Genomic DNA, 22,554 nt, shown 5'->3' on the forward strand with positions numbered 1-22,554 from the left:
GGAATGTTGCGTGATACCACGTACTTATACGTTTGCGACTATTACAGCGCCATCTATCACAAATCGAAAAAAGTGGTCCGACTAAATCATTCATATTTCATTACATACTACACGAATATGTAATAAAAATGGGGGTTCCTATTTAAAAAAAAGCAGTTGATAACCGTTTGACCTATGGCAGCGCCATCTAGCGGCCCAACCATAGCGCCATCTGGTTTCCCCCCTTCAAGCTAGACGAGTTTCGTTCTTTGTAGTTTTTTCGTTTTGATACTTATTTCGTGAGATATTTGGCCCGGTCACTGTCAATGGACCACCCTGTATAAATCAAACTTAACTTCTCTTTCATGGAACATTATGGATGTTTTGTCCTTATATTTTTAAAGTAAATAAAGCATTTTATTTCACTGCTACCGTACTACGTAAAATACTTCCAGACTAGGGATGGTGCCACTGTACAACACAACATATGTCCAAGGACAACAGCGAGAAGCTACCGAATAGACCAGGCGAGGGAAGACTCGCACACGTACTTACATGTGTACCATGTACTGATAACAGGTGCATTATTGTCTCAGGAAAATTGTACCGATTCTTATGTCATGTGTTCATTGCTAGTTTCTAACTGCCAGCGTTGTTATTAAAAAAAAGCAATGATCGCTTTTTCCATTTTCTATAATAACCTGATATTTTGAAGCAATGGAAATTTTACGAATAGAAGTTATTCACTTTTTTAAAAAAAGTTTTATTTAAAAACTAAAAATTTTGGCACTTCTTCTGTCACAAATTTATATGCCGGCTCTTTCTCTCAGATATCAGTAAAAAATGAAAAAGCCTGTTATAACTGAGACCAAAAGAATTCCGAAAAATATCGGCTATTCAGAATTACAACACCGGTATCGGTCGTAACCGGTCGGTTTTTCCCATCCCCTGGCGTAGCCGGTGACTACGCACAAAGCCACGCCCCATTTTGCTGGCGTTAAGTGAAACCAACAAACAATTCTCGGCCCTCCAGCTTAAACTGAATTTCAGTGATCACATAAGGAGAGAAGTGTACTGGAAACCACTGAGAAAGCACAGATGGCTCATGCGCAAATCGAAGCTGAACGGTTGCAAAAAAAGGTGTGCCAAATACAGATGCAGCTGCAGCGGCGTTTTGAGTGTGTAGAGGTGACGTATGAGAGAGGGGCTGCGCCACGTGAGGCGTCTTCGTCGGCAGACAGAAGACGATCGCCTTGCTTAAATTAGTCTGCGCGTCCTGCTAGGCCAAACCAGTGCTGGGGCGGCTGCGCAGCGGCGCCACGGAACCATCGTAAGTACTGTCTCACCTCAGCTTGTCTCATGTTGCGCCATAACCAGCAATTTCATCGTCAGCGTTCTATTTCGTGTTCTACTTCCTACAAACGCTCTCTGTACCTTCCGAAATCAGCCCGTATTTCTTCTTCCTTCTGTTTTGTTCCGACCCCGTCACTTAGGTAATAAGTTCCTTTTTGTTAAGTTATTAAGTTACTTTGTGGACTTTAGTTGATACTACTTACTGGTGATTCATAAAATGCAGCGATTCCATCGCCCACTGCAGCACAAAGCAATACGTAGTGATGCATCGTCAGCCTTCAAAGCAGGATCCAAACGCTCGATTTTGTACTTAAACCGATTACTCGTCTATCAAACACGATTACATTATGCATTTAGCGTACTTTTAGTTACTCGTTATTCCGCTCGTGGTGCGATCCGCTCCAGTTCAGAACGATACTTTTTTTATTACAATAACTGATTTGCAGAAGCATCATCCATCTGTCATATTCTATACGTACAGGAATTGAATATATGACACACATTCGGACCACAGATCGTTTCATATTTTATATCAAACAATGAAAAATTATCCGTCATTCAGCTTGACGCTAAGCTTGAGAATGTCTCACATTTAGTATCACATCTTATGTAATCAGAGAGACTAATTAACACATGTACATTTAACGTTAGTGTTTCACTACATGCAAAGTGAAACGTCTGAGAGAAATCTCCAGATCGATTCATGGGCACATTTGTGTTTCGTTTCCAATATTAGAACCAGAATGTTTGCCAAGATTTCGTACGACCTCTACAACGTAGATATTACAAACGAGAGGAAAAAAAATGGAACTTGAAGGTGACGCGATTTATTCTAAAATCTTAACTTGTTTCGCTGTATCATAAGTAAGGAGAACCATAGAACTGATTCTCTTCTTTCCTATGCCACAGTTTCGCGTTGACGAAGCGTGTTGTAATAGCAATGCAACGTCATAATTTCGGTGATTATGAAAAATTAAGATATTTATGTTCTGTAATTTTCCGGATTAGAATCATTATGCTAAATAGTATTCAGAGCGGAAGTGTAAGACGTAAAGTAGATATGAAAAACACACACACACACACACACACACACACACACACACACACACACACAGAGAGAGAGAGAGAGAGAGAGAGAGAGAGAGAGAGAGAGAGAGAGAGATGCAATGCATTCTCCGTCAAATAAAGCAATGTCATAACTCATTATTTGAAGTGCGCGAAACAAGATTTTGTAGGGATAAACCGTTTGGTTGATGTGAACGAAAGTGTGTTCTCGTCAACGGACATCCAAAGCCATACCTCTTGTTCTAGAAGATTGTGTGGGGACGAATTACGGATTACCTATTGTTTATTAACGATTCCGCGAGTCTGTGTCTCATTTTGACCCACTTTTGTTGTGTGTGTTTGAGGAATATTTGAAATGAAATGTGACGGTGTTTACTGCAGGATTCATAGATATTCCATAAAGTATGTGATGTATTCTGAGTATCAAACTGTTCGCTTTTCCCATATTACCTTGAAGCTTTGTGTGGGAACCGCATCATATTTTCCAGTGTATGTGTGTTTCATCGTTGTGTTGTTGGAAATGTGACTCCAATTTCAAGGTGGCTATTTTGCACGTTTGCCATCACAAATGATTATATAGTTTCAACGTCAGAGAAACAAGAAATGACGCTTCGGCTACCGTTCCGTCGACTGAGTTAATTGAAGATAATATTTTAAGACAAGGACGGAACAGAAAATCGGCAGCGACCGTTTTGAAGAAGCCACCTCAGTGTTCGGCAGGAGCGATTTCGTGAAACTGCGGAAAACTTTACTCAGTATGAACAGAGAGGGATTTGAAATGAGTATCTTCCGAGTAGAAGGACCAGTATCTTCACCTCTGAGCCAACTCGCTCCACCTACTGAATCGCCTAAGTTTCCATTGTGGATGCACTCGAGTAGTCCTTGACGTCTCTACATTTTGCAGTTTAAATCTTTGTTCATACAGTAATTATGTATTCTGCTCATGTCACATTAGATGCTTTCCGTTTTACGTAAAGACGTATGTTTTTCTTCGTTGAGTAAAAGGTTCATTTATAAGGAGTCATAGGCGTGATTTCACAACTACATGGCGAACTAGATATAACATAACACTTCCTCATTACCTCATGAACAATATTTTTCAGTTGAGCACCGTTTGTTGGTCAACATCAGTATGAATATTTTAGAACTGCGTACGTTACGAATTTCTTTTCGTTCTACTTCCTTTATCGCCTTGCATTTACCGTCCATGTAGCAGATTCGTGAAAGGTCTGTTCCTTCGATTATTGTGCCCTGCGCTCGTACGTATAAATAACCTGACATATCTTTTTCGGTGCCCTCTATATGAATTGACACCATAAGCTGGCAAAGGCGAAAGAGCCGGTAATCCCCTGCATCTGGATTGGGGTGATCCTTATTTTTTCAAATTTCGCGTTTCTTCATACACACCACCTAGATTTTTTCCTTTTATTTTAAAAAGAGTTTTAAGGCCTGTTTTGTTGAAACCGAAGAGGAGGAACCAATGCCACAGTGGCCGAGACGTTATGTCGTGTCATTACATGTTGTTTAGTATTGCTTATGCGTGTACTTGACTGCTATCATAGGGTGGTGCTTATATTTGGGTTACATAAAGATGTCAAGTGATTTTAGAACCCCAGCCAATTTTATTACTTGTGGCATGTTTTTATAACATGCTAAGTTTCATTACACTCATACCGCAACGGACTTAAATATTTAAATAAGAGATATATATTGAAATAATCGTGTGTATTTTCTATTGTAATAAACAACTGAAATCAACCTACTACGTATGTTTTGCAAATACGCTTAAATATATTTAAATGGGATAAATTTAAATACTACTGTATAAAAGAACATACAAAATGTGTGAATGCAGCGTAAGTCAACACCAGTTTTAAGCACAATTTTCTTTGCACTATCTTTTTATTGTCAATCAGGGTATTTTCTCCGGTGATTCTGGAAACATCACAAAACTGATTCTTATTGTTCTTCATCGGATGTCATAGTTACTGAAATCTTACATCAATTTCACTCCTCTTTTTGCCATATCTTACGTCACCCAAGAAAAATGAACCTCATTTAAGAAATCAAAATCTATGCATATCTTCTTCAACATGTCCAAACTCTTCACTGAAACGAACTCTTAACTCCGCTGCAGAGCCAAAATCTCATTCTGGAAACATCCCCCAGGTTGAGGTTAAGCCATGTCTCCGCAATATCCTTTCTTCCAGGAGTACAAGTCCTGCAAGTTTCAAATTCAAATGGTTCAAGTGGCTCTGAGCACTATGGGACTTATCATCTGAGGTCATCAGTCCCCTAGACTTAGAACTACTTAAACCTAACTAACCTAAGGACAGCACACACATCCATGCCCGAGGCAGGATTCGAACCTGCGACCGTAGCAGCAGCGCGGTTCCGGACCGAAGGGCCTAGAACCGCTCGGCCACAACGGCCGGCTATGCAAGTTTCGCAGGAGAGCTTCTGTAAGTTTAGAAGGTAGGAGATGAGGTACTGGCGGAACCACAGCTGACAGCACCGATCATGAGTCGTGATTGGGTGGATCAGTCGCTTGAGGACTTGCCTGGGAATGGCAAAAGTCCCGAGTTCGAGGTTATGTCCAGCACACAATTTTACTATTCCAGAAAGCTTCATACAGCGCACATTCCGCCGCGGAGAGAAAATATCATTCTGTAGTGTGATAGCAGTCAAGCACTTGTATAAGCAGTAATAAACAACACACGGTGACATGACGCAAATTGTCGGCATCTGCAGTATGAGTCTCGTCTTCAAGTTCAACAAAATAGGTCTTAAAATTCTTCTTAAAACACAAGGAAAAAATCTAAGGGTACGCGAGAAGAAACATGAAATTCGAAAAAAGAAGGAACAGCCTAATTTCGATGCAGGGTGTCGCTTGCAAGAAGTGTTCTGGGCACAGAGCTTAAGTTTTCATGCTCGATTGTCTACTAAATTGTAGTTAAACTGCCACTTGTCAGAACGTTGCCTGGAGTGGTAGTCATATACAAATGTTTGTCATAGACAAAATTAGCTATGTGTGAAGCGTTCAATAAATTCGAAAGTGAAATTCTACCTACAGACTTGACAGAAAGTCCTAAGAAGTTTTGGTCTTATGTTAAATCAGCAAAAGTACCGCTGCCAACTTCCCAGACACTCTGTGACCAGAGTGGCATTCAAAAAGAGGATGACACAGGAAAAGGCGAAACACTAAACGTATTTTTCCATAACTGTTTCACAGACGAAGATCGCACTGCAGCTCCTCCTTTAAACTGTCGCAGAAACTACAAAATGACATATCGAAATAAGTGACCATGGGACAGGAAAGTAACTGAAATCGCTCAACGGAGGAAAGGCCACTGGACTTGGCGGGGATACCAGTTCGATTCTACACAGAGTTTCCAAAAGAACTGCTCCTCTTCTAACAGATCTCTTGAGGAGCGAAGCGTTCCTAATGATTGCTAAAAAGAGCAGATCATTTCAGTTTTCAGAAAGGATCGTCGACGAGATGCACAAAACTATAGGCCTATATCTCTGACGTCTCTCTGTTGCAGAAATGTAGGAATTGTTTTATGCATGGTTATTATGGCATTTCTGGAGACCTAATATCTCTTCTGCAGGTATCAACATTGGTTCCGAAAACTGTTCGTCTACGAGACCCAGTAAGCAGTAGATACGGGCGTCCAGGTAGATAGCGTGTTCCTTGACGTCCTGAAGGTGTTCGATACATTTACACACTGCCGACTAATGAACAAAATACAGGCGTACGGAATATCAGACCATCCGTGTGACTGGTTTGAAGAGTTTCTAGTAAATAGGACACAGCACATCATTCTGAACGGAGAGAAGTCTTCAGACGTAGATATAACTTCGGTTGTGCCCCAAAGGAGTGTTACAGGACCACTCCTTTCACAGTGTATATAAATGACCTAATAAATAACATCGCAAGTTCCATGAGGCCTTTCGCTGATGATGCTGTTGTGTATAGAGAAGTCGTAACGCTAGAAAATTGTAGCGAAATGCAGGAAGACCTGCCGAGGATCGACACTTGGTGCAGGGAGTGGCAACTGGCCATCAACATAAACAATTAACGTATTGCGAAAACAGAGATAGTAAGACCCTTAATTGTATGATTACACGATTGCAGAACAATGAGCGGAAGCAGTTACTTCCATAACGTGTGAAGTGATATGTCCACTGATGGCGGCCCGAAAAATATCTAGGTAGCAATGACTAGATGTTTTTTATCAAAGATTAAGAGCATGTCTGCTCTCACGTGAATTCAAACAAAATATAAAATGAGCCACTCTTTAAACAGAACAACAATACTTCTGGCAGCTCAAGGCTGGTCAGATTGTCACTGAGTCTAAGTTGACTAAATATACACTTGATAAAAGCCAAAGTTCTATCGAACGCTCAGTGTTAAGTACAAAATGAGTGAACAAAGTTTAAGTCGAATGGGGAGCAAAACTGTCTAAGTCTGGCGTTTAGCTATTTGAAAGTTAAACAGGAATAAATTTACAACCCCACAAGTCTGCTACGACAACAGAGTCCCCGTCTTCTTCGGCAAGGAGGGCACGAACATTCAAAAGTCCACAGCCGACAATTCCCGCAGTCCCGAAGTCAGACGTGAATGACAGAGACGCTGTGCGCCGACTCTCGAATGAGAATCCTGTGGAATCGGCACCTGCCGCAGGAAACTCACTCGGAGCAAACTGGCCTGGTCTAGCTCGAGAGGTGCCCTAAATACTACTCGGCCCTAGGTTACAGCCTGAACTATTTTCGATCACGTGTCTTGCGGAAGAGAGTAGGTCCGTGTGGACGGCGGCCTCTAGCAGTACTTGCGTTACGTCCTTGTGGACGGTCGGACCATGGCTATCTGCCTTCCAGAAAATTGTCCACTTTGTGTTAGGCATCTTCGAAGAGCTGATGTCATGTTGGTTACTGAGATCACAGGCGTTAAGCCTTGGTACAGCATCTTCTCGCTCCCCACATCCCAACCCCCCTCCCACAGAGGGGAGGAGATGGTGAATTTCATCTCAACATCCGTGGAGTAGGCAGGTTCCAGGGCCCACATTGGGTATTTTGAGTGAAAAACGGTGGCAGGTAGATTGCTGACTAGGGCTCAGTGAACTGTGTGTTTAACGATAGAAAGTTGAGACCAATGAGATCAATGTGAAGTTTCTTTGCAAGAGACGTGACATCCTGCGGGGTTGACCTGTAGGATGCCAGAGAAAGGGTGAGAACCTCATTCAGACGATGGTGACAGTGAAGTTTAGGCATTTGAGTTGTAAAGGAACAGACGAAACATGCTACTAGTTGGTTTCAGGCAAGGTGAAAGGGTGATGTGGGAACTAAGACAATGCCAATGGGGAATTCTGCAGATGGAAACTGTGGACCATTGTCGGTAACAATGATGTCAGGAAGTTCTTTAGGTGGCAAAACATGAGATAAGATTTGAATACTGTGTCTAGTTGATGTGAAATTCATGGTTGAAATGTATGGGAACCCACTGCCTGTGTCTATTGAAATTTACCAAGTGTGGCCCAAGAAAGGTCCCACAAAATCCAAATGAAGCCTTGACCGAGGGCTGGAAGAGACTGGCAGAGCTAACATTGTGGTGGGGCATCCTGCTCGCTCTGGCAGGTAGTGCAAGAGGACACCATTTGAGTTATATCAGTGTCCATTCCACGCCAATAGACATGTTGGTGGGCTAGACATACAATGAGCATCACGCCCCAGAGCCTTAACTGGAGAGATGCAGAGATGACCACCTGTGTGTGACTATTTCCTCCGTGGAGCAGCAGCACATTGTTCAGCTTGCAAGAGGACACCATTTGAGTAATATCAGTGTCCATTCTACGCCAATAGACATGTTGATGGGCTAGACATTCAATGAGCACCACGCTCCAGAGCCTTAACTGGAGAGATGCAAAGATGACCACCTGGGTATGACTGTTTCCTCCGTGGAGCAGCAGCACATTGTTCAGCTTTGAGAGCTCTTTCCGATGGTGCCAGTAGGCCTGGATCTCCAGCTCCTGGATCTGGCGACCAACTGTGGCATACCAGATGGAGGATCTTGCTGATGGTTGGATCCTCCATGCTGACCGAGCGAGGTGGCGCAGTGGTTAGCACACTGGACTCGCATTCAGGAGGACGAAAGTTGAATCCCGCGTCGGGCCATCCTGATTTAGGTTTTCCGCGATTTCCCTAAACTGCCTCAGGCAAATGCCGGGATGGTTCCTTTTAAAGGGCACAGCCGACTTCCTTCCCAACGAGTCCAATGACGCCGCAGTTTGGTCTCCTCCCCCCAAAATAAACCCAATCCAACCCTTCAAGTTGTGGCATGTGATGAGTTTGGTGTCCAATAGGAAGTTGGCCATGGCTTCATCCGTAGTGATATCATGGAGGAAATAAACTGTGAAATATAAAATTGTTAAGGCTTTCATGGCAACTTGTTGACAAATTGTCTGATGGCTTCTGGCTTGAGTTCTTTGGCTGATATTTTTTTCATAACTTTTCTGACGTTTCGCCAGCACAAGTGGCTGGTATTGTCAAAGCTTCACCCTCTATTGCTCATGGTGGAGGGTGAAGCTTTGGCAATGCCAGCCACTCGTACTGGCGAAATGTGAGAAAAATTATCAAACAAACGTCAGCCAAAGAACACGAGACAGAAGCCAACACATAAATTTGTCAGCTTTCGGGATCCTTGTCGAACACAGGGGCTTGACCCAGGAGTAGGTGTGAAAGGAGACAAACGTTTACATGTTGTGAGGTAGAATATCATAATTACAATTTGACAGGAACAAGGCCCACCACTGAAGGCAGCATGGAGTTTTGGTGGAAATGTTGGCTAAAACCTTGAAAATAGGGAGCATGCCTACCATACTCATAATCATAAAATTTTTTAAGGATGAAAATGGTGGGTAATGGTTCTTTCTTAATATGACTATAATTTCACTAAGCAGAAGTAGGGCTTTTCGGACACAGAAGCGATTGTACATTCCACAGTGTCAATCACGTGGGACAGGCTGCTCCCACCCCACACTCTGATTCATGTGCTGCCAGTATAAGATTTGGCGGGATTGTATGCTGTGAGGCACAAGGAGTGGAAAAGGGCCTGTCTTAAGTCTCTGAGAGCATTGAAACGCACTGTTGTCCGTTGTCAATGAACGCTTTTCTGCAGTAGGTCATGTAGTGGTTCAGCAATGGCGGCCACATGGGGAATAAAATTTTTGTAATAATTTGTCACAACGCTGATTTCAGCTAGCTGTTATTGATAGGAGCCAGAAGCTTTCCTACTACCTTGGTGTACTGAGACATGAGGCACGTACTGGAAGCACTGACAATGTGCCCAAGATATTCAAGTTGACGCACAAAGAAAAAACACTTGTCCTTGTTACATTTTAGATTTGCCTGTTGGAGGACTGTGAACACAGTGTACAAGTTGTTGGCCAGATCTTGGGCATTGCCTGTGATGAGAATGTCATCTGATTAATTTGCTGTGCCCAATACATTGTGCATGAGATCACTGAAATATTGCTGGGGTACTAGCTACAGGGAAGTCTGTTGTACTATCTGATGACTAAGATATGTCAGGATTCTTCATCCAATGGCAGTTGGAGGTATGCGTCCCTCAGGTCAATTTTTGAAAACACTTTTCTGCCTGCTGGATGGGCCACAATTTCCCCTACCTTAGATATCAGGTATGCATCATGGCTGATTGGGCATTGATGGTCGTCTTGAAATACCTGCAGATGTGTAAGGGACCATTTGGTTTTTCAATGATGACAGTTGGTGTGGCCTGTCTAGAAGAGCTGAAAAACGCATTGCTGTGAGAAAAAAGCTGCACAAACGTCCAGTCAGATCATTATAAGATTTAAAAGTGATGTATAAAGTGTGGCATCCTGCTTTAAATGTACCGAAATGTAAAAGTGTGTACTTCATACAATGCAAAAAATGTTTCATATGGCTCTAAGCACTTGGCGACTTAACATCTGAGGTCATCAGTCGCCTAGAACTTATAACTAATTAAACCTAACTAACCTAAGGACATCACACACATCCATGCCCGAGGCAGGATTCGAACCTGCGACCGTAGCGGTCGCTGGGTTCCAGATTGTAGCGCCTAGAACCGCACGGCCACTCCGGCCGACTCATACAACGCAAAAACGCAGTATCACATGATTACACTATCAATGAATCTCAGCTGGAATTAATCAATTCACACAATTCCATAGGTGTAACACGTTGTGGCGATATGAAATTTGATGATCAAATAAGCTCAATCGTTAGACAAAACATGTGGTAGACCTAATTTCACTGGCAGGTGTCTGCAGTCTGCAAAGGAGAATACTTTAAAACACTCGTACATCCCATCTTACAATATTGCTCAAACGTGTGAGACCCATACCAAATAGAACTAAAAAGGGATAGTAAACGTACCCAAAGAAGCGCAGCAAGAATGGTCATAAGTAGAGACAGCATCATAAAAACCTCAAAATATTCATGAAGAATGATTAAAAATGCATGAAAAGTGTCGAAACATCCAAGATCAGATAATAAAAAACATGGTATTACTGCGTGCATTATATCTCAAAGTCGAACCTGTGCATATTAGTTACGAGGAGCAGTACCGGCCACGCGAAAAATCGGTACATTTACAATGCTGATATTTTCTGAATACTTTCTGGTAGAGGTTAGGAAGGGGGACTTTCTGGGATTATTTTCTTAGAACTAGTTAAACCTAACTAACCTAAGGACATCACAAACATCCATGCCCGAGGCAGGATTCGAACCTGCGACCGTAGCGGTCTTGCGGTTCCAGACTGCAGCGCCTTTAACCGAACGGCCACTTCGGCCGGCGGCATTTCTTGTTTCTGTTAAATGTGCACCCGTCTGATTAATAAAACTATCAATTTGGCACAAGGATTCAAAGCCTGGGTTACAGTTTAAAATGTTTTCAAACTTTTCTTTAAGTTTTCTTGGGAATACCTCAGGCAATGAATAGTTCACTAGAATAATTTTATTCATTAACTGAATAGATTCATTCAATGCCAAACCTTCAGTTTCAAGCTTTTTAATACTTGAGTGCTAATCACAGCAATGTTTTTTTTAATACCTGATTCATTAAAAGCTTCCTTGCACTGGCAAACTGAGAAAGCTTCTACACTATCGAAGTCTTTTACTACCCCTCTAATGGCCTCGAAATGTTCATTGTAAGACAAGACAGCTTTGACCCACAGACCCCAACGAGTTACCACTGCTTCGGGAGGTAAAGCACATTTGGTAGTTTTCCTTTGTAGGTCTTGATGCGAGCAGAAGCCTTTAGAAACCCTTTGTTTCCCGATAAAATCAGTTTATTTACATTCACAAACGCGGAACGTATTTGTTCAGCAAGGCGATGTACTCCATGAGCAAAGCACGTCACATGAATCAAATTGGGATAAAATACTCGGAGGGCTTTTCCTGCTTTGATCATATAGGGAGCAGCATCTGAAATAAACACCCTTTCATCTGCAGAAGAATCTGGAAATATTTTTCTAATACCCTCATTCACAAATCTGGCGATCGCAGAATGATTTCTTTTTCAAGTTCTTTGCAGGTCGCTAAATAGGAAGAAGAAGGCTCTTCTTTTAGAACACCAACAATTAAATTTGCAATGTAACGGACACAAGTTTCTGTAATTTCGTCAACTGAAAATCAGATAATGCTGTCCTTGAGTTAATTGCGTATCTCTTCCAGAACATTTACGTCAATTGTCGGTATGTAATGTTTATGCAATGTTGATTCATGTGACATTATTTTGATTTAAGCAATATTTACGCGGGAAGCTGAACTGAAACAATGGACGTACGATTAAAAGCTTGCGTGGTTTAATTTAATTGTTGCCGACGCGTACTGTATGACAGCGGAGAGGATTAACCAGGGGCGCGGGCGCAGGAGCATTGACTCTGTCTGCCTGTTCCTGTTCCTCTTCTCTAATGATTTCGCTAGGCAGTGGCCTCTCAGTTAGCGATTGCACGCAGTTCTAGGTCGTGGTCAATCTGTGAGACATCAAAACTAGATCGAGCTAGAGAGCACCTGTCCAAATTTTTAAAATATTGTAAACATAGAGCGACAATATGCATCGTCAATAGTTTTTAGTTAAAATATGCAATAACCGGTGAAAAGGAGCCAAATATGCAAATGCATATGCAACAAGCAAATGCATGTAATCCGGTCCTAGTCATAAGTTTGTTTCACTCACGAGAGAGCTCGGAGAAATGTTCAAAAAGCTGAACTTGCAGATGTTTCCTTTGCCAGCCGACAGTGCCGGCTGAGAAATCACGATGGCGTTTAAAATATATGTGATTGTTATCGCAGAACAAGCAGGAGTGAGGCTCGAACCCCCACTGTGTTATTTTACTGAACACGCTGGGGCGGTGTTCAAGCTGAGGCGTTTGTAGTTTGTGGCCAGTGGAAGCCGTGGCAACGGTACTATGATCGCGCTACGAGAAGTCTTCTGGTAGAGGAGCGAGAGGGAAGCGCCCTATGCGCATGTGCAACGAGAGCGAATTATGTGCAGCAGCTGCGGGGTATATGACGCACTGCTATGGCAGCTCACGCAGAGTGAAAAGTATGCGGCTGCGGAATTTCGCCGCTTGCCAGCCGCATATCCCATAGTGGAACGGAAATCGCGCGACGGCAGCGACAGAAGCCTGGGCAGTCCACGCAGGCGGAGGAACAGGTGCGTGAAGAGGGCCAGCTGACAGCAGTGGAGTGGTTGCTGACTGACGGTAGTAGGTTGTACGTTCTGAGGCTGTGTTCTTTACATATAGAGAAAACTAACACAGAAATTTTGATAATGGAGGTAGGTGAAAGGCCTTTGATTTGGGGCAAAAGGAGACAAGAATACATGAATATAAACAAGAAAGATATTGCATGACATGACATTTGCTGTGAATTATTTCTAGATTTCGCAGAGCGAATGTACGGGATGAAATCGGTTGGTACATATTTCATCTCTTCATCAGTAATAACACTGTGTTACATGATCAGGCAGTGTAACAGCAGAATTAGCGATTTATGTTCCCCAAACTCGTTACGTGTCTTTATTTAGAGAATAGTCGTAACTTATAAGTTTTGAGTAACTCTTACATTTCACTTATTGTTGACATGCTATATCTTTCTTCTGGCACAATGTAGCAGAATGAACACTACTGCACGTTACAAAGAGACTAATTCAGTTTCAGTTCTGATGAAACCAGGTAACGGTTTTTAAGTTATTAAATCGGCATCCGATGACAATATAGACTAAATATTTACAAAAATTCTCAGTGCTCTGATCTCAGAGGTATTCCTAGTGTGAGTGATAGACGGTTTGATACTGGAGAACGTCTAAAATCCACACTGTTGCTATAAAAATGACTTTGTAACTTCTTTATCATGTTATTGTTGAACCGTGAGTTTACTTTCAAAACTTTTTCTTAAGAATTTACTTAATTTACTAGCGATTCATCAAGATCATTAACACATTTAATCACGCTATGTGAGCGTGGAAGTAGTTGCCAGTGGGTAACTGATGAAAACAAATCAAATTTCTTTCATCAAATGGAAATTTTATTCCTAAAAGGCTTTTTTTTTTTTTTTTTTGGAAACAGATTTAAAATTATAATCAGAAAGCACCCTCTAAATATCAAGTTACAAGTTACAATTTATTCAGAGACAGAAAGAACAAATTTTTGACAGTACGAGCTTTCGGGCTGAGAACTTGCCGCTCCCTTTTGACACGGCCGTAGTCACGACCGCTTACAACAACCGCTGAAAGACTACACTGGTGCAAATCTGCAAACCACCAGATTACTTTAAACTAAAAATTTTAACAACTCACAAGAACATAAACCATGCACCCCGTAGGAGGGATGGAAATGGTACACATACTAACATTAAAAGATTAACTTGCCAGCGAAGGTGCAACTTGATTTCATGATTAAAAAAAACACTCTTACGGTGAAAGGGTGGCAACTTTACATACTAAAATAACCATTTAAATAAAAACCCATGAAATGCAGTCTTACATAGAATATACAAGGTTGGCCAAACATGCTCTAAATTACACATATACCGCCTCTCAAGATGATAGGCAAGATAAAAACGTATTTCAGGAATTCGGCCGTTACACTTCAAGCAATAAACTCGTTAACACCGAATCCGACAAACATGACAGAGGCAACTATTAATGTACGGCAGACCGACAGACAGACAGACAGACAGACAGACAGACACTAACTGCCTAACAAATGCGGACGGGAGAGAGAAGAGCAAGATGGGGACGAGAGACTGACCAAGAAAACAAGTAGAATTTAACAAGTAAGTGAAACTAGATATCACGAATCAATTACCTTCTAATAAACTGCGACGTCTGGCGAAGACCTGGCGCAGCATCCCCAAAACGCTCTCCCGAACCGTCCGCTGTCAGCCGCTTCAACGGACGCAGGAAGGCGGCAGCTCGCACCGGCCAGCCCGATGTCATGGGTTGACTCCTGTTGCTCTCGTGTCGGCCGCGAAGCCACTACCCCTCGCTATAAGGCGCGGCCCACTGGACTGACGTGGCGACCTCACATGCGCCGACGCTCAAGACGGACAAGTCATCTTGTGTCCCAGTGCGCGGCCGACCAACCGATCGATCGATCCAAACGCCAATGACAATTGCCTGAACACACTCGAGCGAACTGGCGGCCTAACACATACTAGCACTTTGGACGACAGACAGACACTGACTGCCCCACGGTGACCCGGCTGACCAACTGACCAGACTCGCCGCCTCGTGAGCTCATAGCGCCCCTTAAATGCACGTGAACAGGCTACCTTTCCCCTTTCACACCAGAGGGAGACACCAAAGCTGCGATTGCCACAGCAGCACTGAGGGCGACTGCTTTACACTACGCTCTGCGGCGCGCTCTTCAAAACAGCAAATTTTACCTCGTCTCAATTGTAAACGTGCGCAACAAATACACTGAAGAGTGAAACAAACTGGTACACCTGCCTAATATACTGTAGGGCCTCCGCGAGCACGCAGAAGTGGTATGGACTCGACTAATGTCTGAAGTAGTGCTGGAGAGAACTGACACCATGAATCCTGCAGGGCTATCCATAAATCCGTAAGAGCATGTTGCAAGGAATCCTAGATATGCTCAATAATGTTCACGTCTGGGGAGTCTGATGGTCAGTGGAAGTATTTAAAGTCCTGCTGGAATTGCCCAAGTCCGTCGGAAAGCACAATGGTCATGAATGGATGCAATTGATCAGACAAGGTGCTTACGTACGTGTCAACTGTCAGAGTCGTATCTACACGTATCAGGGGTCCCATATCACTCCAACTGTACACGCCCCACACATTTACAGAGCCTCCACCAGCTTGAAAAGTCCCCTGATGACATGCAGGTTCCATGGATTCATTAGATTGTCTCCATACCCGTACACGCCCATCCGGTCGATACAATTTGAAACGAGACTCGTCCGACCAGGCAACGTGTTTCCAATCATCAACAGTCCAGTGTCGGTGTTGACGGGCCCAGGCGAGGCGTAAAACATTGTGGCGTGCAGTCTTCAAGGGTACGCGAGTGGGCCTTCGACTCCGAAAGCCCATATCGATGACGTTCCGTTGACTGATTCGCACGCTGACACTTGTTGATGGCCCAGCCCTGAAATCTGCAGCAATTTGCGTAAGGATTAAACATCTGTCACGTTGAACGATTCTCTTCAGTCACCGTTGGTCCCGTTCTTGCAGGATCTTTTTCCGGCCGCAGCGATGTCGGAGATTTGATGTTTTCCCGGATTCCTGATATTGACGGTACACTTGTGAAATTGTACGGGAAAATCCCCACTTCTTCGCTACGCCGGAGATGCTGTGTCCCATCGCTTTGCGCCGACTATAACACCACGTTCAAAATCGCTTAAATCTTAATAATCTGCCATTGTAGCAGCATTAGCGGATCTAACAACTGCGCCAGACATTTGCTGCCTTATATAGGCGTTGCCGATCGCAGCGCCGTATTCTGCCTGTTCACATAACTCTGTATTTGAATACGCATGTCTATACCACTTTCTTTGGCGCTTTAGTGTATAATGAACGACCGACAAGGATGAAGCAGCGGTGGCAGCACGCACCGCACTTTCTTAAAATGTGTGACGCAGGATATGATACCCACGCTCGTTTCATGTAGAGGTGGTAATGATGACATTGTTTCCTTTGCAGCACAGGAATCAATCCACGTGATCACCTTAGAAAATTAAAGTTATTGTAAAACGGAGCATCGAACAAACCGCTTTAAAACGAATTTCTGGAATAGTGTGCGTTAAGAATCAACAGCAGTAGATTTGTTATGTTCCAGACGAATTTACAGGTACAACTAGCGAAAATAACAATCAAGATAGAAAAATCGAATTAATGTAGTTGTAAACGTGAACGGAAATGCGTTTCACAATTAATTTTACCCCCCCCCCCCCCCCCCATGAACCACGGACCTTGGCGTTGGTGGGGAGGCTTGCGTGCCTCAGCGATACAGATAGCCGTACCGTAGGTGCAACCACAGCGGAGTGGTATCTGTTGAGAGGCCAGACAAACGTGTGGTTCCTGAAGATGGGCAGCAGCCTATTCAGTAGTTGCAGGGGCAACAGTCTGGATGATTGACTGATCTGGCCTTGTAACGCTAACCAAAATAGCCTTGCTGTTCTGGTACTGCGAACGGCTGAAAGCAAGGGGAAACTACAGCCGTAATTTTTCCCGAGGGCATGCAGCTTTACTGTATGATGAAATGATGATGGCGTCCTCTGGGGTAAAATATTCCGGAGGTAAAATAGTCCCCCATTCGGATCTCCGGGCGGGGACTACTCAGGCGGACGTTGTTATCTGGAGAAAGAAAACTGGCGTTCTACGGATCGGAGCGTGGAATGTCAGATCCCTTAATCGGGCAGGTAGGTTAGAAAATTTAAAAAGGGAAATGGATAGGATAAAACTAGATATGGTGGGAATTAGTGAAGTTCGGTGGCAGGAGGAACAAGACTTTTGGTCAGGTGAATACAGGGTTATAAATACAAAATCAAATAGGGGTAATGCAGGAGTAGGTTTAATAATGTATAAAAAAATTAGGAGTACGGGTAAGCTACTACAAACAGCGTAGTGAACGCATTATTGTGGCCAAGATAGACACGAAGCCCACGCCTACTACAGTAGTACAACTTTATATGCCAACTAACTCTGCAGATGACGAAGAAATTGATGAAATGTATGAGGAGATAAAAGAAATTATTCAAATAGTGAAGCGAGACGAAAATTTAATAGTCATGGGTGACTGGAATTCAAGCGTAGGAAAAGGGAGAGAAGGAAACATAGTAGGTGAATATGGATTGGGGCTAAGACATGAAAGAGGAAGCCGTCTGGTAGAATTTTGCACAGAGCATAACTTAATCATAGCTAACACTTAGTTTAAGAAACATGAAAGAAGATTGAAACTTCCTGGCAGATTAAAACTGTGTGCCCGACCGAGACTCGAACTCGGGACCTTTGCCTTTCGCGGGCAAGTGCTCTACCAACTGAGTTACCGAAGCACGACTCACGCCCGGTACTCACAGCTTTACTTCTGCCAGTACCTCGTCTCCTACCTTCCAAACTTCGGTAGCTCAGTTGGTAGAGCACTTGCCCGCGAAAGGCAAAGGTCCCGAGTTCGGGTCTCGGTCGGGCACACAGTTTTAATCTGCCAGGAAGTTTCATATTGCGCACACTCCGCTGCAGTGTGAAAATCTCATTCTGGAAATGAAAGAAGATTGTATACATGGAAGAACCCTGGAGATACTAAAAGGTATCATATAGATTATATAATGGTAAGACAGAGATTTAGGAACCAGGTTTTAAATTGTAAGACATTTCCAGGGGCAGATGTGGACTCTGACCACAATCTATTGGTTATGAACTATAAATGAAAACTGAAGAAACTGCAAAAAAGTGGGAATTTAAGGAGATGGGACCTGGATAAACTGAAAGAACCAGAGGTTGTACAGAGTTTCAGGGAGAGCATAAGGGAACAACTGACAGGAATGGGGGAAAGAAATACGGTAGAAGAAGAATGGGTAACTTTAAGGGATGAAATAGTGAAGGTAGCAGAGGATCAAATAGGTAAAAAGACGAGAGCTAGAAGAAACCCTTGGGTAACAGAAGAAATATTGAATTTAATTGATGAAATGAGAAAATATAAAAATGCAGTAAATGAAGCAGGCAAAAAGGAATACAAACGTCTCAAAAATGAGATCGACAGGAAGTGCAAAATGGCTAAGCAGGGATGGCTAGAGGACAAATATAAGGATGTAGAGGCTTATCTCACTAGGGGTAAGATAGATACTGCGTATAGGAAAATTAAAGAGACCTTTGGAGAAAGGAGAACCACTTGCATGAATATTAAGAGCTTTGATGGAAACCCAGTTCTAAGCAAAGAAGGGAAAGCAGAAAGGTGGAAGGAGTATATAGAGGGTCTATACAAGGGCGATGTACTTGACGACAATATTATGGAAATGGAAGAGGATGTAGATGAAGATGAAATGGGAGATATGATACTGCGTGAAGAGTTTCACAGAGCACTGAAAGACCTGAGCCGAAACAAGGCCCCCGGAGTAGACAACATTCCATTAGAACTACTGACAGCCTTGGGAGAGCCAGTCCTGACAAAACTCTACCATCTGGTGAGTAAGATGTATGAGACAGGCGAAATACCCTCAGACTTCAAGAAGAATATAACTATTCCAATCCCAAAGAAAGCAAGTGTTGACAGATGTGAAAATTACCGAACTATCAGTTTAATAAGTCACAGCTGCAAAATACTAACGCGAATTCTATACAGACGAATGGAAAAACTGATAGAAGCCGACCTTGGGGAAGATTAGTTTGGATTCCGTAGAAATGTTGGAACACGTGAGGCAATACTGACCGTACGACTTACCTTAGAAGAAAGATTAAGGAAAGGCAAACCTACGTTTCTAGCATTTGTAAACTTAGAGAAAGCTTTTGACAATGTTGATTGGAATACTCTCTTTCAAATTTTGAAGGTGACAGGGGTAAAATACAGGGAACGAAAGGCTATTTACAATTTGTACAGAAAGCAGATGGCAGTTATATGAGTCGAGCGGTATGAAAGGGAAGCAGTGGTTGGGAAGGGAGGGAGACAGGGTTGTTGCCTATCCCCGATGTTATTCAATCTGTATATTGAGCAAGCAATAAAGGAAGCAAAAGAAAAGTTCGGAGTAGGAATTAAAATCCATTGTAATTCTGTCAGAGACAGCAAAGGACTTGGAAGAGCAGTTGAACGGAATGGACAGTGTCTTGAAAGGAGGATATAAAATGAACATCAACAAAAGCAAAACTAGGATAATGGAATGTAGTCGAATTAAGTCGGGTATTGCTGAGGGAATTAGATTAGGAAATGAGACACCTAAAGCAGTAAAGGAGTTTTGCTATTTGGGGAGCAAAATAACTGATGATGGTCGAAGAAGAGAGGATATAAACTGTAGACTGGCAATGGCAAGGAAAGCGTTTCTGAAGAAGAAAAATTTGTTAACATCGAGTGTAGATTTACGTGTCAGGAAGTCGTTTCTGAAAGGATTTGTATGGAGTGTAGCCATGTATGGAAGTGAAACATGGACGATAAATAGTTTAGACAAGAAGAGAATAAAAGCTTTCAAAATGTGGTGCTACAGAAGAATGCTGAAGATTAGATGGGTAGACCACATAACTAATGAGGAGGTATTCAATAGAATTGAGGAGAAGAGGAGTTTGTGGCACAACTTGACTAGAAGAAGGGATCGGTTGGTAGGACATGTTCTGAGACATCGAGGGATCACCAATTTAATATTGGAGGGCAGCGTGGAGGGTAAAAATCGTAGAGGGAGACCAAGAGATAAATACACTAAGCAGATTCAGAAGGATGTAGGCTGCAGTAGGTACTGGGAGATGAAGAAGCTTGCACAGGATAGAGTAACATGGAGAGCTGCATCAAACCAGTCTCAGGACTGAAGACCACAACAACAACAACAATTAATTTTATGTCTTACGCAAGACCTCAGATTCTGCTGTCTCGCCATGGCTTTTTAGCAGTCTGAATTACAAAATAATTGACAATTTCCGTTTCTTGTTGCTGACATATTTCTTCTCCTTTCATCCAAGTTTGTGGCAAACTCATATCGTTTCACAGTAAATGTGTGACCATGGTGCCATAACTGTATAGAATTCAGCAAGCTATAATTATATCGACAGCAAAATTCAGGTTCATATTCATTGCTCGTAGTAACACACGCCATTTGTTCGACAATATGTCATTGTCTTCCTGCCGTAATACGTTTCTAAGAGTGTGATGTAATTCATCGAAGCTTGAGGAAAACCTTAAGAAACAGCTGAAAAACTTCGATTCATCCTCTAGTAGCTTGTTAAACAAAACGTAAAAAGCTCAGTGTACTAGCTATTTACTCACTACTGGATGCATCCAGTTCTTTTGAAGTACTTTTTTCCTTTTCAAACTTTCAGTCCCACGTACACCACTGTTATACAGTGTATAGCATCCATCGCAACTACCATGTGAAAAAAAGAAACAGTCTATCTGCGTTGTCTCCTCGGGGCCACGTCACGAACCGTCTTCAGTCTAAGAAAATTTCTCGCTGTACAAAAATGAACAGTGTATTTTCTCACTTATCTTGAATTTATATTGTTGTTTAGTCGCAAGGCAAACTTCTATCAGGTTTCATTTACTAATTTTTTTTAAAAATTGACTTTCCTAACAAAAGTAGATACTGAATATTTCGTGAATGTCACAGTGCAGACAAAATAAAATGATGCATTCACTGAAGGGATCACTCTGTCGTTGGTCTATCTTTAATTTCAAAATAAAAACAACAGTTAATTCATTGTTGTCTAAAAGCTGACTTACTGAAGCGTATGCGAAAAAGGAACACGAGACACATCAGTAAACTCGACGTAATACATGGAGATAGTCTCGGATGAGACCTGTCGCAACCCGTAGTCAGAAGGAGAGCCATGCCTCTTTCCGCTCTCAAGTCAATATATGTATATACCTAAAGTGCACCAAACATTAACTGGCAAGCGACTTCGTATGAAGGCATTCTTTTTACTAAATAATTTCCTCACAATCAAATGGAAATCATTGCATAGTGGCACTACATACTGCCTGTGCGGACAGACAGTTTCAAAATTATTTTTTTCGAAAAAAGTAAACATTTTGCTGGTAAACTAACAAAACAGTTGGATGTAGCTTTGCTTCACTGACATAAAATAATTTTTTAGGCATCGTAAGTTCCTCGAAGTTTGGCTCCGCGCTTTTCGTTTTGCACGCGCCCAGCATGGCTGTAGGACTCAACATTTATCACCAGCGTCTGTTTGCTCCTGAAACATTCCACTAATGTGTTCTCAACCTTAGGCTGGAGCTAATCATAAGAGTGCGCAATCACAGACAAGTGGACAGAACCTCAATTACTATCAGGGCCCCACACCTGTTCTGCGTCCCCAGACTCTTAGGTAGACTTTGGTGTCTTAAGAAGAATCCCTTTTACACCCAAAAAAAGAGCTGCCAACAGATAAACCCGACTTGGCCTTCCTTGGTGCATGGCAAGTAGCTGGCACTGACTGCTATAGCTGCTGTTTCACTTTTGAGGGAAGTGGTGGTCTCATTTATGATCTTAAGTGACAAAATGTGTTTCTTTTTACATCGGCCCAAACATTATTATTCACAATTGGTTTTGTCCAGAGTTCAACAAATACGGCACCCATAAAGAGCAAAGTTTTCTGTTAATTAATTTACGACGTAAAATAACACTACTTTTTTCTGTTACGCGTGTGGAGATATTTTTATCATACATTGTTAATTGCTGATATTCCACTATTATATGTGGCATTTCTCGGTGTTTTTATTTGTGACTCCAATTTTGGACCGTTTTAACGTGCATTATATTCAAGAGAAATATGACCAAATCTTAATTTAGTCACCCATTTCTTTACTGTTGAATGAAGGCACAGGCCCCTCAAGTTCTTCACCAACTTTGAATGAATATCCGTTGGCGGTTAACTCTCAAATTCCACAAATTTTGTGACTGTACGGTGTTCCGTTTCATTCATTATAACTAAACACT

General features: G+C 42.4%; 1 protein-coding gene across 2 annotated transcripts in view; it reads left to right on the top strand.

Annotated features, from left to right (window-relative positions):
• The first annotated feature begins 1,262 nt into the window (after nucleotides 1–1,262).
• LOC124555073 (glutamate receptor ionotropic, kainate 2-like) overlaps nucleotides 1,263–22,554 on the top strand; it is a 512,372-nt gene continuing 491,080 nt past the window's right edge. For both annotated transcript variants that reach the window (XM_047128860.1, XM_047128861.1), the window contains exon 1: nucleotides 1,263–1,309. The gene's annotated coding sequence lies outside the window, so the exon portion shown is untranslated. The remainder of the gene's footprint in view (nucleotides 1,310–22,554) is intronic.

Source organism: Schistocerca americana, chromosome X (genome assembly GCF_021461395.2).
Source record: "Schistocerca americana isolate TAMUIC-IGC-003095 chromosome X, iqSchAmer2.1, whole genome shotgun sequence".
Taxonomy (NCBI): Eukaryota; Metazoa; Arthropoda; class Insecta; order Orthoptera; family Acrididae; genus Schistocerca; species Schistocerca americana.